At 33.5% G+C, this 18,674-nt stretch overlaps 1 non-coding gene across 1 annotated transcript; it reads right to left on the bottom strand.

The window, feature by feature from the left end:
* Window positions 1-1,275: 1,275 nt before the first annotated feature.
* On the bottom strand, window positions 1,276-1,382 carry LOC128281057 (small nucleolar RNA R71). Its single transcript, XR_008271273.1, has one exon. It is a non-coding gene; the product is annotated as a small nucleolar RNA R71 (small nucleolar RNA).
* Window positions 1,383-18,674: the final 17,292 nt, after the last annotated feature.

Below are 18,674 nucleotides of genomic sequence, written 5' to 3'. Positions count from 1 at the left end.
GCTGTCACAGAACGCCTAGAAATAGGGTTACGAGATTTTGCCGGATTAGGGTGAAACCTAATATGGGAGTCCATAGAGTGATTTACTGCTTCCCTAGGGGTTTTAATTAAGAAAGAAATTTCGATTAATTCAACTAAGCGTTAGATGTTATCAGTCTCGAAAGGGATAATAACATAGGTTAGGGAGTCTCACGGATCAAGTCAAGTGAATAAATCGTCCGGGTCAAAGTCAGATAACAAGTGTTATCTAGGTGGATTCCTCTTTGGGTGTCGTCTTTATCAAATTAATTTTCTTCAAGTCTTTTTCCAACTTTTCTCTTTACTTTAGTTTAATTAGTTAATTAGTTTAATAAACGACCCCTCTCTATTTCTAGGTTAGATAATAAAAAGATATTTATTACTAGTACTTTTGGTTCCCTTGGGTACGATAACCCGGTCTTGCCATTACTATACTATTGTTTGGTAGGTGCGCTTGCCTTTTCGTCGTGATAATAGTTAGTCTAGGTTTGATCTTCATTATAAATATTTATTACTTGTTACGAATCACGCGATCAAGTTTTTGGCGTGCCGGGGAACTGAAATATTAGGAACGCTAAATTTTTATTACTTTAGCCATTTATTTTTCTTGCAATTTAATTTAATTTTATTATTATTATTATTTATTAATTTACTATTTCTTTCTCTTGGCAGGTTTTTATAGTTTATGACTAGAAGAAACTCGTCGGGACCATTACTTTTTGACGAAGAAGTCGATCGTATAGTTCGTAGAAATCAAAGAGAGATAAGGCCTAGCTTACGATACACGGAGAATGAGCAAGAAGACGATACTCAACCCCCAACCGAAGAGATGGCTGAAATCCAAGGCAATCAGCTACCTCCTGCAATTGCGGCTAATCAAAATCCAGCTCCACGTACTATGTATGATTATGCTAAACCTTCATTAACAGGAACTGAGTCTAGCATAGTTAGACCTGCTGTAGCTGCAAATACTTTTGAACTAAAACCGAACACTATTCACATGATACAGCAATTCGTTCAGTTTGATGGTTTGCAGGATGAAGATCCCAACACTCACTTAGCGAACTTTCTGGAATTTTGCGATACATTTAAAATCAATGGCGTTTCTGATGATGCCATACGTCTTCAGTTGTTTCCCTTTTCATTGAGAAACAAAGCTAAACAATGGTTGAACTCGTTACCACGAGGGTCTATCACTACTTGGGAACAAATGACCGAGAAATTTTTACTAAAATATTTTTCGCCGGCTAAAATGACTAAATTACGTAATGATATCACTTCTTTTGTGCAGATGGATTTAGAAACACTTTACGATGCATAGGAGAGATACAAGGACTTACTGAAAAGGTGCCCTCACCATGGTTTACCGCTTTGGATTCAAGTACTAACATTCCACAATGGTCTGAGTCCCTCGACTCGGCAAATGGTTGACGCAGCTGCTGGCGGAACCATCAACAATAAAACACCGGAAGATGCCTATGAATTTGTAAAGGAGATGTCACTGAATAACTATCAGTGGCAAGTTATGAGGATAAAGCCAACGAAAATAGCCGGCTTTTATAACACCGATTCAGTCACCATGCTCTCTAATCAGGTAGAACTTCTCAATAAAAAGATTGACGGTTTACTTGGTTCTACACAGGTACATCCAGTAATGAGGTGTGACTCAAGTGGTAGAGGTGTGCAAACAGAATACCAATCCTTCAATCCTACAACTGAAGAAGAATAAGTCAACTATATGGTAACAATAACTTCTGATCTCAAAATAACCCATACAATAATACTTATTGTAACACCCCTATCCCGTAACCGTCGTCGGAATAGGATGAGGCGTTACAAGAAATTAGGAATCCGATCGGAAGAATAAAATTTTAAACTCCCTTCTTTAATGTTGTTTTTTTTATTGAAATTACAAACATTCATTTAGATAAGTACTAAACACAGCCAGGGATAAAATCTAAACTTCTATAAGTAAACGTCCAACAGATGCCATTTTCGTATGGTTTATATACAATAGTCATAATATCATTCTACTATATTGTCTATCCTATACATGCCATAAGCTAAGTCTGATTACATAGTTGCCGCAATGGTAGATAGTGTGACGAAGTGCTGATGATCCCCGAGCTGGTAGTCAGAATCCACAACCTATAACCAAAACATGATTGAACAGAGTAAGCTTTTGCGAGCTTAGTAAGTTTTAAGCAAAAACAAAGTGTTCTCATTCACTACCATTGGTCATTCATTTCAACTGTTCGATGAAGTTAATCTAGAGCTTCATCTCGAACCATAATATCAATAGACGAATTACTTGGCTGTCTTATATATATATATATATACCTTCGAATAATAGTGACCTAGATGGTCGAATATTTCCAAAGCACATTCTTCGTCAATTTTCAACTTTCCATGTTCCTTTCCACTTACTCATAATCACACCCTTATTTTTAAGTATTTCAACATGACAAATACTGAATTACCGTAGGCACATAAAGAAACAAACATATTCCTTATCACATATACGTAAATGTGAAAAACATAATTCTTACCTTGTACTGGTACATTTAGCCCAACCCATACTTAAATCATAAGGCTTTTGGGCAGAATATGCTCTAATACATAAGAACATTTCATCACATACTTTATTATACAGGCATACCATTACCAATTAGATCATTCACATATTTGGAGTCATAATATTAATCACATTTACTTACCTCTTCGATACTGATAATTCACCTCGAAATCATTCCACCGATGAGTAAGTAATACGACCTGAACATCTTAAATACATAACACTTATTTGATGGTAACTTATTGCGATACTCAATATCAAAGTCTTACTTGAATCCTAGCATTTAGCCGTCGGGTCTTTAAAGCTCGGATATAGTACAAGCACGAAGCCTATGGACGTTAATCAAGATAATATTCTCGCATAAAGCTGCGGAGTTTTAACCCTGATATAGTACAGACACAAATGCCCTTCGGGACTTATCACATTTATACACTTTACATCCATCACATAGGCCATTTGGCCTTATCACATATATACACTTTCGCATTCATCACATTGGCCATTCGGCCTTATCACATATACACACATTCACATTCATCACATTGGCCATTCGGCCTTATCACATATACACACATTCACATTCATCACATTGGCCATTCGGCCTTATCACATATAGACACAGTCACATTCATCACATTGGCCATTCGGCCTTATCACATATACGTATCTTATACATATTTCACACTAGCCATTCGGCTTTACCACATATACGTATCTTATACATATTTCACACTAGCCATTCGGCTTTACCACATATACGTATCTTATACATCAATTTCAGCAATAGCTTATAAGCAACTCAAATAGTTTCATCAATGTTTACAACAAATTCGCATATTCACTACAAACTGTTTTTCCTGATCAATAGTCACTAAGTTATTTATAACAGGAGCTAAAAAACTCAAAATCAATTTCCGTTAATTTTCCCTGAATATAGACTCATATATCTTCCATCCATAAAATTTTCAAAATTTTAGGTTTGGCCAATCAATACCAGATTTTTCTTAAAGTTTCCCCTGTTTCACTATTTGACTAATCTAACCACTTTCACTACAAATCAAATTTCTCATTGTACAGAATTCAAAATGTGTTCTATTTGATTTCATTTGAAACTAGACTCATTAAGGAGTCTAAGCATATAAATTTTATCTTATAAACATTTTTGTACAATTTATAATGATTTTCTAAAAATGGAACAGTGGATTTCCAAGTCATTTCGACACTGTCTCACACAACTTTAATTATCTCTTTATAGGAGATTTCTTTGTTTTCACGGTTTCTTTTATAAGAAACTAGACTCATTAAGATTTGATTACACATTTTATTCAGCCTCTAATTCAATGCCAACAATTTATGGTGATTTTCTAAAATCACATTACTGCTGCTGTCCTAAGCAGATTATTAAAATTTTGTTCTTAAATTTCCAAGTTCAAACACTTGAGAACTTATGATTTGTGTTTAGAACATATCATGGCCACATCATGTCTTACTAATTCAGCTCATCATATCCTATTATGATTGAATTCACTCAACGTTTAATCACTTAAAACTTACCTCGGAAGTGGTCGACGACTAGATATCCACGGCTATTCGTTTACTTTCTCTTCTCTCCTATCCGACTTTGATCCTCTTTGCTCTTAAGCTTAAGTAAAACAATAAATTTGCTTAAGTACTTAACTAATATTATTCACTTAACAATCACATTTGGAAATCACTTATCATTTAATCTATATCTAAAACAATAGATTTCAATATGTATCATATTTAATAAAATATGCCATGACTCAATTTCATGCTTATTTAATTTATATCTAATTCACATTCACAAGCAAAGAGTCACTTAATTTATCATGCTTCTTATACATGAATTTAATCATATTGCCGAATGTCCTCGTGTGTACATGGTACATACATAAGGCATATATATATATGTTCGTACCTATATATGACTATCATCATTTAACCATTTACTCCTAATTATGCACAACCGCATACACACATGCATATATGTATAATACATGCCTTAATATTATATACTTTTATTTTCAAATTACAGCATAGTTCCAAAACATATAGCTAATTCCATTGTCATCTTATCAACATTTACCACAATACCAATTTCCATTTATCTTCAATGCTGTACACACGAATACTTACACTCTCATATGCATACAATCCATTTAAGATCATTATATGCCCCATTTAGCCCTAACCATTCAAGCTTAAACTTTCCTACACTCTTATCCAATGTCATACGTAATGCCGAATGTCCAATTTAACCAAACTTCAAAATTTAACCTTCATCACTTTAATTGACCATTACCTACTCTTCACAACTTTAAATACAAAGTAATTAACACCCATACTTTTATACCGAATTAACTAACACTTATAGTCCTTAGCCAAATGTTATTAAACTTTTGTCATCATAGTATTTCTACTTATCACTTTACACAATATTATCAAGATGAGCTAATTACACTTATATAAATACTATCAAAGCCGAAACCTACGCATAACCCTACTCACATTATTCAAATTATACCCTTAAAATTCATATACAATGCCAAACCTCTAATTCATTCACTTCTATAACCCAAACGGCAATAGCTTATATTTTAACATTTAAATACCAAGCATTTGTTCAAGTAAATATAATTACTAACAACTAAGTATTAACTAACTCAAACTTCATTAAAACATGAGAACAACAATCTATCCTCTTCAATTTCTCCCATGGTCGAATGCTCAAATCCTTTCCAAAATCAAAATTTTAATATGGGTTGAATAAAGAGCTTGGTAGCTAACTTAAAATTAACGAGAATTTTAAGAATTGATTAGAAGTCTTACCTTGATTCAAGCCTAAAGTGACCGAATGGAGCTTCCCCTTTCCTCTCTTACAATTCGGTCATGAATAACAAAGATGAAGCTTTTTTTTCTTCACCCAAATTCTCACTTATTTCTTCAATCAATAATATTATAAAAATTATAAAACCATTTAGTTGCCTTAAAACTAGTAAATAATACATATATATTGTCATAAACATCAACATGGCGGCCACTATCATGAAAAATGGGGACTTTGACATGCAAGTCCCCATATTTAATCCATGCAACAATTTGGCCATTTTAAAATTAACCAACACATTTTCAATGTTTCTCACATAAGCCCTTTTGATTAAATTCGCATTCAATTGACAAAATCAAAGCATCAAAATTTTCACACGTAAATTGTAACATAATATAGACATGAAATTTAACAATCAATTTCTTGTGTGACTCGGTTTTGGGGTCTCAAACCACTTCCGACTAGAGTCAAATTAGGGATGTCACAACTCTCCCCTCTTTAGGATTTTCATCCCTGAAAATCTTACTAGCGACTAGGTTAGGATAACGTCCTCTTATTGCATCATGTCCATATAAACATTAACTCATCGATAGCAATTGTAATTCATTATTGATTTCACATCGATCTATAAAATCATTTTCTTATCTTAAAACAAATACATAAACATTTCTACAAGTATGCACATATATCTCATTTTCTTGATTTCATAAGCAATAATCACTTAATTTAATTCACAAATGCATTTCAAACACATATTAAGCACATATTAACATGTATAATTCACATCATCAACCCACATATTTGTAACCCACATTTTCATTCATGTATAAGTCAGAACTCTAATCGAACGCATACATATATTCAAACATCCCAATAAATATCCTTTATAACTCCATCATCTCTCACTATTCAACTTAACTTATTTCCAACAGAAAATCAACTTCCACATACCGGTATCGCTTATTCTGATCTTACTTAATTTATCATCCTAAATATACCCGTTGAATCATTCGAAATCATTACGGATACTCATTAAACACATATAGCTCTTACAATGCCATATCCTAGATATGGTCTTACATATTCTCACATATCGAGCCGATACCGTGTCCCAGACATGGTCTTACACACTATCTCAAATCAATGCCTTCGTCTCAGACGAGGTCTTACATGAATTCCACTTCACACACTTAGTGCCCACTGACCGATCTCGCACTCATAGTGCTCGGTTAAAGGAATTCGCACACACACAGTGCCTCTAATCATTCACACACATAGTGCTCTTATTCATTCGTTATTACACATTGAAAAAAAAAACTTAACCAAGTCTATAAAACATCATATATGTACACTTTAAACGTATTCTTTCATTTAACTTTGAATTCATACGGTAATGAACACTTAAACCTTGCTCGAATCACCGGCATTAAGCCTGCTAGGCACGAAGACTCAAATACATATCACTAGGCTCGAAGGCCCAAATACATATCACCGGCACAAAGCCTGCTAGGCACGAAGGCCCGAATACATATCACCGGCACAAAGCCTGCTAGGCACGAAGGCTCGAATACATATCACCAAGACAAAGCTCGCTAGGCACGAAGGCGAATACATATCACCGGCACAAAGCTCGCTAGGCACGAAGGCGAATACACGCCACCAAAGATGATCGCTCTTGGGACCTGGTCCGGATACATCACTAGCATGAATGCTCTTCGGGATTTAGCCCGGATATATCACTAGCATGAATGCTCTTCGATTTAGCCGGATGTAACACCAAAGACGAATGCTCTACGGGACTTAACCCGGATATATATCGCCAGCACGAATGCTCTTCGGGACTTAGCTCGGATCATCGTCGAGACCTTTAGCTCGAATGAAATCTTCACATAAAGCCAGCGGATCTTAATCCAGACATAATCTCCGCACATATAGTCGTCGGGTCTTTAAGCCCGGATTCACATCATTGAGTCTCGTACATATTTATTCACATGTTACCACGATTCACATAGCAAAATCACATTTGAAATTCAAGTCCACTCATTCGCACATAGGCATATAACATGCTCATTGACTTTGTGTTGTGAACATCATTCAAATCTAATACATGTATACCTCTTTTACCAAACTTCCAGCTCAATGAGCAAACACACATAAGAATATATACATATCCCCAATTTTGTTCTTTGTTAAATTCTCTAATAGCCATTCGACTACACAAACAACATGTTTATGATTTCTTTCTCAATAACCTTATTATGGTAAGGACAATAGGATATCATTCATCTATCATACATGTATATCATAGCATTTTAAATTAAATACCAAATTCACTTTCTCAAAACTTACTTATATTGTACCTTTCTCAATATTGACGCATCATAAGCATGTCTCAAGATTCTCAATACCATCTCACATATTTCGATTGGGATCGAATTCATTACAATATGAGAAACACTTTTAACCTGCCGAAATCATCACACTATCTTATTATCACTCTATGGCATGTATAACTAGACTCACATGTGCTACGTTAGTCCTAGAATCGACTAAACCGTAGCTCTGATACCATTAAAATGTAACACCCCTATCCCGTAACCGTCGCCAGAATAGGATGAGGCGTTACCAGAAATTAGGAATCCGATCGGAAGAATAAAATTTTAAACTCCCTTCTTTAATGTTGTTTTTTTTTAGAAATTACAAACATTCATTTAGATAAGTACTAAACACAGCCAGGGGTAAAATCTAAACTTCTATAAGTAAACGTCCAACAGATGCCATTTTCGTATGGTTTATATACAATAGTCATAATATCATTCTACTATATTGTCTATCCTATACATGCCATAAGCTAAGTCTGATTACATAGTTGCCGCAATGGTAGATAGTGTGACGGCGTTGATGATCCCGAAGTGGTAGTCAGAATCCACAACCTATAACCAAAACATGATTGAACAGAGTAAGTTTTTGTGAGCTTAGTAAGTTTTAAGCAAAAACAAAGTGTTCTCATTCACTACCATTGGTCATTCATTTCAACTGTTCGATGAAGTTAATCTAGAGCTTCATCTCGAACCATAATATCAATAGACGAATTACTTGGCTGTCTTATATATATATATATATATATATATATATAGATACCTTCGAATAATAGTGACCTAGATGGTCGAATATTCCCAAAGCACATTCTTCGTCAATTTTCAACTTTCCATGTTCCTTTCCACTTATTCATAATCACACCCTTATTTTTAAGTATTTCAACATGACAAATACTGAATTACCGTTGTCACATAAAGAAACAAACATATTCCTTATCACATATACGTAAATGTGAAAACATAATTCTTACCTTGTATTGGTACATTTAGCCCAACCCATACTCAAATCATAAGGCTTTTGGCGTAATATGCTCTAATACATAAGAACATTTCATCACATACTTCATTATACGTGCATACCATTACCAATTAGATCATTCACATATTTGGAGTCATAATATTAATCACATTTACTTACCTCTTCGACATCGATAATTCACCTCAAATCACTCCACCGATGAGTAAGTAATACTTTTGAACATCTTAAATACATAACACTTATTTGATGGTAACTTATTGCAGATACTCAATATCAAAGTCTTACTTGAATCCTAGCATTTAGCCGTCGGGTCTTTAAAGCTCGGATATAGTACAAGCACGAAGCCTATGGACGTTAATCAAGATAATATTCTCGCATAAAGCCTGCAGAGTTTTAACCCGGATATAGTACAGACACAAATGCCCTTCGGGACTTATCACATTTATACACTTTTACATCCATCACATAGGCCATTTGGCCTTATCACATATATACACTTTCGCATTCATCACATTGGCCATTCGGCCTTATCACATATACACACATTCACATTCATCACATTGGCCATTCGGCCTTATCACATATACACACATTCACATTCATCACATTGGCCATTCGGCCTTATCACATATAGACACAGTCACATTCATCACATTGGCCATTCGGCCTTATCACATATACGTATCTTATACATATTTCACACTAGCCATTCGGCTTTACCACATATACGTATCTTATACATATTTCACACTAGCCATTCGGCTTTACCACATATACATATCTTATACATCAATTTCAGCAATAGCTTATAAGCAACTCAAATAGTTTCATCAATGTTTACAACAAATTCGCATATTCACTATAAACTGTTTTTCCTGAGCAATAGTCACTAAGTTATTTATAACAGGAGCTACAAAACTCAAAATCAATTGCCGTTAATTTTCCCTGAATATAGACTCATATATCTTCCATCCATAAAATTTTCAAAATTTTAGGTTTGGCCAATCAATACCAGATTTTTCTTAAAGTTTCCCCTGTTTCACTGTTTGACTAATCTGACCACTCTTCATTTCAAATCAAATTTCTCATTGTACAGAATTCAAAATGTGTTCTATTTGATTTCATTTGAAACTAGACTCATTAAGGAGTCTAAGCATATAAATTTTATCTTATAAACATTTTTGTACAATTTATAATGATTTTCTAAAAATGGAATAGGGTATTTCCAAGTCATTTCGACACTGTCTCACACAACTTTAATTATCTCTTTATAGGAGATTTCTTTGTTTTCACGGTTTCTTTTATAAGAAACTAGACTCATTAAGATTTGATTACACATTTTATTCAGCCTCTAATTCAACGCCAACAATTTATGGTGATTTTCTAAAATCACATTACTGCTGCTGTCCTAAGCAGATTATTAAAATTTTGTTCTTAAATTTCCAAGTTCAAACACTTGAGAACTTATGATTTGTGTTTAGAACATATCATGGCCACATCATGTCTTACTAATTCAGCTCATCATATCCTATTATGATTGAATTCACTCAACGTTTAATCACTTAAAACTTACCTCGGAAGTGGTCGACGACTAGATATTCACGGCTATTCGTTTACTTTCTCTTCTCTCCTATCCGACTTTGATCCTCTTTGCTCTTAAGCTTAAGTAAAACAATAGATTTGCTTAAGTACTTAACTAATATTATTCACTTAACAATCACATTTGGAAATCACTTATCATTTAATCTATATCTAAAACAATAGATTTCAATATGTATCATATTTAATAAAACATGCCATGACTCAATTTCATGCTTATTTAATTTATATCTAATTCACATTCACAAGCAAAGAGTCACTTAATTTATCATGCTTCTTATACATGAATTTAATCATATTGTCGAATGTCCTCGTGTGTACATGGTACGTACATAAGGCATATATATATATGTTCGTACCTATATATGACTATCATCATTTAACCATTTACTCCTAATTATGCACAACCGCATACACACATGCATATATGTATAATACATGCCTTAATATTATATACTTTTATTTTCAAATTACAGCATAGTTCCAAAATATATAGCTAATTCCGACTGTCATCTTATCAACATTTACCACAATACCAATTTCCATTTATCTTCAATGCTGTACACACGAATACTTACACTCTCATATGCATACAATCCATTTAAGATCATTATATGCCCCATTTAGCCCTAACCATTCAAGCTTAAACTTTCCTACACTCTTATCCAATGTCATACGTAATGCCGAATGTCCAATTTAACCAAACTTCAAAATTTAACCTTCATCACTTTAATTGACCATTACCTACTCTTCACAACTTTAAATACGAAGTAATTAACACCCATACTTTTATACCGAATTAACTAACACTTATAGTCCTTAGCCAAATGTTATTAAACTTTTGTCATCATAGTATTTCTACTTATCACTTTACACAATATTATCAAGATGAGCTAATTACACTTATATAAATACTATCAAAGCCGAAACCTATGCATAACCCTACTCACATTATTCAAATTATACCCTTAAAATTCATATACAATGCCAAACCTCTAATTCATTCACTTCTATAACCCAAACGGCAATAGCTTATATTTTAACATTTAAATATCAAGCATTTGTTCAAGTAAATATAATTACTAACAACTAAGTATTAACTAACTCAAACTTCATTAAAACATGAGAACAACAATCTATCCTCTTCAATTTCTCCCATGGTCGAATGCTCAAATCTTTTCCAAAAATCAAAATTTTAATATGGGTTGAATAAAGAGCTTGGTAGCTAACTTAAAATTAACGAGAATTTTAAGAATTGATTAGAAGTCTTACCTTGATTCAAGCCTAAAGTGACCGAATGGAGCTTCCCCCCCCCCTTTCCTCTCTTACAATTCGGTCATGAATAACAAAGATGAAGCTTTTTTTTTTCTTCACCCAAATTCTCACTTATTTCTTCAATCAATAATATTATAAAAATTATAAAACCATTTAGTTGCCTTAAAACTAGTAAATAATACATATATATTGTCATAAACATCAACATGGCCGGCCACTATCATGAAAAATGGGGACTTTGACATGCAAGTCCCCATATTTAATCCATGCAACAATTTGGCCATTTTAAAAATTAACCAACACATTTTCAATGTTTCTCACATAAGCCCTTTTTGATTAAATTCGCATTCAATTGACAAAATCAAAGCATCAAAATTTTCACACAGAAATTGTACCATAATATAGACATGAAATTTAACAATCAATTTCTTGTGTGACTCGGTTTTGGGGTCTCGAAACCACTTCCCGACTAGAGTCAAATTAGGGATGTCACAACTCTCCCCCTCTTTAGGGATTTTCATCCCTGAAAATCTTACTAGCGACTAGGTTAGGATAACGTCCTCTTATTGCATCATGTCCATATAAACATTAACTCATCGATAGCAATTGTAATTCATTATTGATTTCGCATCGATCTATAAAATCATTTTCTTATCTTAAAACAAATACATAAACATTTCTACAAGTATGCACATATATCTCATTTTCTTGATTTCATAAGCAATAATCACTTAATTTAATTCACAAATGCATTTCAAACACATATTAAGCACATATTAACATGTATAATTCACATCATCAACCCACATATTTGTAACCCACATTTTCATTCATGTATAAGTCAGTAACTGACCGAACGTATACATATATTCAAACATCCCAATAAATATCCTTTATAACTCCATCATCTCTCACTATTCAACTTAACTTATTTCCAATGAAAATCAACTTCCACATACCGGTATCGCTTATTTCGATCTTACTTAATTTATCATCTTAAATATACCCGTTGAATCATTCAAATCATTACGGATACTCATTAAACACATATAGCTCTTACAATGCCATATCCTAGATATGGTCTTACATATTCTCACATATCGAGCCGATGCCGTGTCCCGCATATGGTCTTACACACTATCTCAAATCAATGCCTTCGCCTCGCACGAGGTCTTACATGAATTCCACTTCACACACTTAGTGCCCACTGACCGATCTCGCACTCATAGTGCTCGGTTAAAGGAATTCGCACACACACAGTGCCTCTAATCATTCACACACATAGTGCTCTTATTCATTCGTTATTACACATTGAAAAAAAAACTTAACCAAGTCTATAAAACATCATATATGTACACTTTAAACGTATTCTTTCATTTAACTTTGAATTCATACGGTAATGAACACTTAAACCTTGCTCGAATCACCGGCATTAAGCCTGCTAGGCACGAAGACTCGAATACATATCACCGGTACAAAGCCTGCTAGGCTCGAAGGCCCAAATACATATCACCGGCACAAAGCCTGCTAGGCACGAAGGCCCGAATACATATCACCGGCACAAAGCCTGCTAGGCACGAAGGCCCGAATACATATCACCAAGACAAAGCTCGCTAGGCACGGCGTCGAATACATATCACCGGCACAAAGCTCGCTAGCACGAAGGTCGAATACACGTCACCAAAGATGATCGCTCTTCGGGACCTGGACCGGATACATCACTAGCATGAATGCTCTTCGGGATTTAGCCCGGATATATCACTAGCATGAATGCTCTTCGGGATTTAACCCGGATGTAACACCAAAGACGAATGCTCTACGGACTTAACCGGATATATATCGCCAAAGACGAATGCTCTTGGGACTTAGCCGGATCATCGTCGAGACCTTTAGCTCGAATGAAATCTTCACATAAAGCCGCGGATCTTAATCCAGACATAATCTCCGCACATATAGTCGTCGGGTCTTTAAGCCCGGATTCACATCGTTGAGTCTCGTACATATTTATTCACATGTTACCACGATTCACATAGCAAAATCACATTTGAAATTCAAGTCCACTCATTCGCACATAGGCATATAACATGCTCATTGACTTTGTGTTGTGAACATCATTCAAATCGAATACATGTATACCTCTTTTACCAAACTTCCAGCTCAATAAGCAAACACACATAAGAATATATACATATCCCCAATTTTGTTCTTTGTTAAATTCTCTAATAGCCATTCGGCTACACAAACAACATGTTTATGATTTCTTTCTCAATAACCTTATTATGGTAAGGACAATAGGATATCATTCATCTATCATACATGTATATCATGGCATTTTAAATTAAATACCAAATTCACTTTCTCAAAACTTACTTATATTATACCTTTCTCAATATTGACGATCATAAGCATGTCTCAAGATTTCAATACCATCTGCCACTGTTTCGATTGGGATTGGAATTCATTACAATATGAGAAACACTTTTTAACTGTCAGAAATCATCACACTATCTTATTATCACTCTATGGCATGTATAACTAGACTCACATGTGCTACGTTAGTCCTAGAATCGACTAAACCGTAGCTCTGATACCACTAAAATGTAACACCCTATCCCGTGAATCGTCACGGAATAGGATGAGGCGTTACCGTAAATTAGAACCGATCGGAAGAATAAAATTTTAAACTCCGTTCTTTAATGTTGTTTTTTTTTTGAAATTACAAACATTCATTTAGATAAGTACTAAACACAGCCAGGGATAAAATCTAAACTTCTATATGTAAACGTCCAACTGATGCCATTTTCGTATGGCTTATATACAATAGTCATAATATCATTCTACTATATTGTCTATCCTATACATGCCATAAGCTAAGTCTGATTACATAGTTGCCGCAATGGTAGATAGTGTGACGAAGTGCTGATGATCCCCGAGCTGGTAGTCAGAATCCACAACCTATAACCAAAACATGATTGAACAGAGTAAGCTTTTGTGAGCTTAGTAAGTTTTAAGCAAAAACAAAGTGTTCTCATTCACTACCATTGGTCATTCATTTCAACTGTTCAATGAAGTTAATCTAGAGCTTCATCTCGAACCATAATATCAATAGACGAATTACTTGGCTGTCTTATATATATATATATATATACCTTCGAATAATAGTGACCTAGATGGTCGAATATTCCCAAAGCACATTCTTCGTCAATTTTCAACTTTCCATGTTCCTTTCCACTTATTCATAATCACACCCTTATTTTTAAGTATTTCAACATGACAAATCTTTGAATTACTGCTGGCACATAAAGAAACAAACATATTCCTTATCACATATACGTAAATGTGAAAACATAATTCTTACCTTGTTTGGTACATTTAGCCCAACCCATACCGAAATCATAAGGCTTTTGGGCGTAATATGCTCTAATACATAAGAACATTTCATCACATACTTGATTGTACAGCATACCATTACCAATTAGATCATTCACATATTTGGAGTCATAATATTAATCACATTTACTTACCTCTTCGACATCGATAATTCACCTCGAAATCACTCCACCGATGAGTAAGTAATACGCTTTTGAACATCTTAAATACATAACACTTATTTGATGGTAACTTATTGCGATACTCAATATCAAAGTCTTACTTGAATCCTAGCATTTAGCCGTCGGGTCTTTAAAGCTCGATATAGTACAAGCACGAAGCCTATGGACATTAATCAAGATAATATTCTCGCATAAAGCTCATGGAGTTTTAACCCGGATATAGTATGCATACACAAATACCCTTGAGACTTATCACATTTATACACTTTTACATCCATCACATAGGCCATTTGGCCTTATCACATATATACACTTTCGCATTCATCACATTGGCCATTCGGCCTTATCACATATACACACATTCACATTCATCACATTGGCCATTCGGCCTTATCACATATACACACATTCACATTCATCACATTGGCCATTCAGCCTTATCACATATAGACACAGTCACATTCATCACATTGGCCATTCGGCCTTATCACATACACGTATCTTATACATATTTCACACTGGCCATTCGGCTTTACCACATATACGTATCTTATACATATTTCACACTAGCCATTCAGCTTTACCACATATACGTATCTTATACATCAATTTCAGCAATAGCTTATAAGCAACTCAAATAGTTTCATCAATGTTTACAACAAATTCGCATATTCACTACAAACTGTTTTTCCTGAGCAATAGTCACTAAGTTATTTATAACAGGAGCTACAAAACTCAAAATCAATTGCCGTTAATTTTCCCTGAATATAGACTCATATATCTTCCATCCATAAAATTTTCAAAATTTTAGGTTTGGCCAATCAATACCAGATTTTTCTTAAAGTTTCCCCTGTTTCACTGTTTGACTAATCTAACCACTCTTCACTACAAATCAAATTTCTCATTCTACAGAATTCAAAATGTGTTCTATTTGATTTCATTTGAAACTAGACTCATTAAGGAGTCTAAGCATATAAATTTTATCTTATAAACATTTTTGTACAATTTATAATGATTTTCTAAAAATGGAATAGGGGATTTCCAAGTCATTTCGACACTGTCTCACACAACTTTAATTATCTCTTTATAGGAGATTTCTTTGTTTTCACGGTTTCTTTTATAAGAAACTAGACTCATTAAGATTTGATTACACATTTTATTCAGCCTCTAATTCAACGCCAACAATTTATGGTGATTTTCTAAAATCACGTTACTGCTGCTGTCCTAAGCAGATTATTAAAATTTTGTTCTTAAATTTCCAAGTTCAAACACTTGAGAACTTATGATTTGTGTTTAGAACATATCATGGCCACATCATATCTTACTAATTCAGCTCATCATATCCTATTATAATTGAATTCACTCAACGTTTAATCACTTAAAACTTACCTCGAAGTGGTCGACGATTGGATATCCACGGCTATTCGCTTACTTTCTCTTCTCCTATCCGACTTTGATCCTCTTTGCTCTTAAGCTTAAGTAAAACAATAGATTTGCTTAAGTAGTTAACTAATATTATTCACTTAACAATCACATTTGGAAATCACTTATCATTTAATCTATATCTAAAACAATATATTTCAATATGTATCATATTTAATAAAACATGCCATGACTCAATTTCATGCTTATTTAATTTATATCTAATTCACATTCACAAGCAAAGAGTCACTTAATTTATCATGCTTCTTATACATGAATTTAATCATATTGCCGAATGTCCTCGTGTGTACATGGTACATACATAAGGCATATATATATATGTTCGTACCTATATATGACTATCATCATTTAACCATTTACTCCTAATTATGCACAACCGCATACACACATGCATATATGTATAATACATGCCTTAATATTATATACTTTTATTTTCAATTTACAGCATAGTTCCAAAACATATAGCTAATTCCGATTGTCATCTTATCAACATTTACCACAATACCAATTTCCATTTATCTTCAATGCTGTACACACGAATACTTACACTCTCATATGCATACAATCCATTTAAGATCATTATATGCCCCATTTAGCCCTAACCATTCAAGCTTAAACTTTCCTACACTCTTATCCAATGTCATACGTAATGCCGAATGTCCAATTTAACCAAACTTCAAAATTTAACCTTCATCACTTTAATTGACCATTACCTACTCTTCACAACTTTAAATACGAAGTAATTAACACCCATACTTTTATACCGAATTAACTAACACTTATAGTCCTTAGCCAAATGTTATTAAACTTTTGTCATCATAGTATTTCTACTTATCACTTTACACAATATTATCAAGATGAGCTAATTACACTTATATAAATACTATCAAAGCCGAAACCTATGCATAACCCTACTCACATTATTCAAATTATACCCTTAAAATTCATATACAATGCCAAACCTCTAATTCATTCACTTCTATAACCCAAACGGCAATAGCTTATATTTTAACATTTAAATACCAAGCATTTGTTCAAGTAAATATAATTACTAACAACTAAGTATTAACTAACTCAAACTTCATTAAAACATGAGAACAACAATCTATCCTCTTCAATTTCTCCCATGGTCGAATGCTCAAATCCTTTCCAAAAATCAAAATTTTAATATGGGTTGAATAAAGAGCTTGGTAGCTAACTTAAAATTAACGAGAATTTTAAGAATTGATTAGAAGTCTTACCTTGATTCAAGCCTAAAGTGACCGAATGGAGCTTCCCCCCCCCCATCCTCTCTTACAATTCGGTCATGAATAACAAAGATGAAGCTTTTTTTTTCTTCACCCAAATTCTCACTTATTTCTTCAATCAATAATATTATAAAATTATAAAATAATGTCATACTTAGGCAATCGAACGATCAATAATAAATAATCTACATGAATTTTGAAATCTTAATAGTATTATCACTGTAATAATTAACTATCGAATTAGACTTGATTTAATCAGTAATCTTTAACTAACGCAATATTTAAATTCAAGCTTAAAGTAATGCATTACATGGTTTCATATAGCAATATCACTAACTTATCATCTATACTTCAATAGCAAGCTATATTATTAGACTTATATATGAACTAATAATACCATGTGTAGTCATTAAATTCGATATAATTATACCAAATCAGTGTATCATAACTATTCAAGCATATTAATTTACATTGACTATAACTTAACATAGTAGCTATATTACATTAATTTCATACTATTCTGAAGTATTCATGAATTCTCAATGTAACTTCATGCTCGAATCCATCAACTATCCTATAAATTACTGAATATCTTAGATACATAGACTATTAGATATCATATACCTTACAACATATTAATCTAGATATAAACATAATTCTTGCATTAACATTACATCTTACATACATTTCAACATTCTAATTAATATTCCAACTCATTACCATACTATTACACAGTACATTTACATATCAATCATCATATTA

This window comes from Gossypium arboreum, chromosome 9 (assembly GCF_025698485.1).
Source record: "Gossypium arboreum isolate Shixiya-1 chromosome 9, ASM2569848v2, whole genome shotgun sequence".
Classification (NCBI taxonomy): Eukaryota; Viridiplantae; Streptophyta; class Magnoliopsida; order Malvales; family Malvaceae; genus Gossypium; species Gossypium arboreum.
This window is presented reverse-complemented; position numbering and strand designations above follow the sequence as displayed.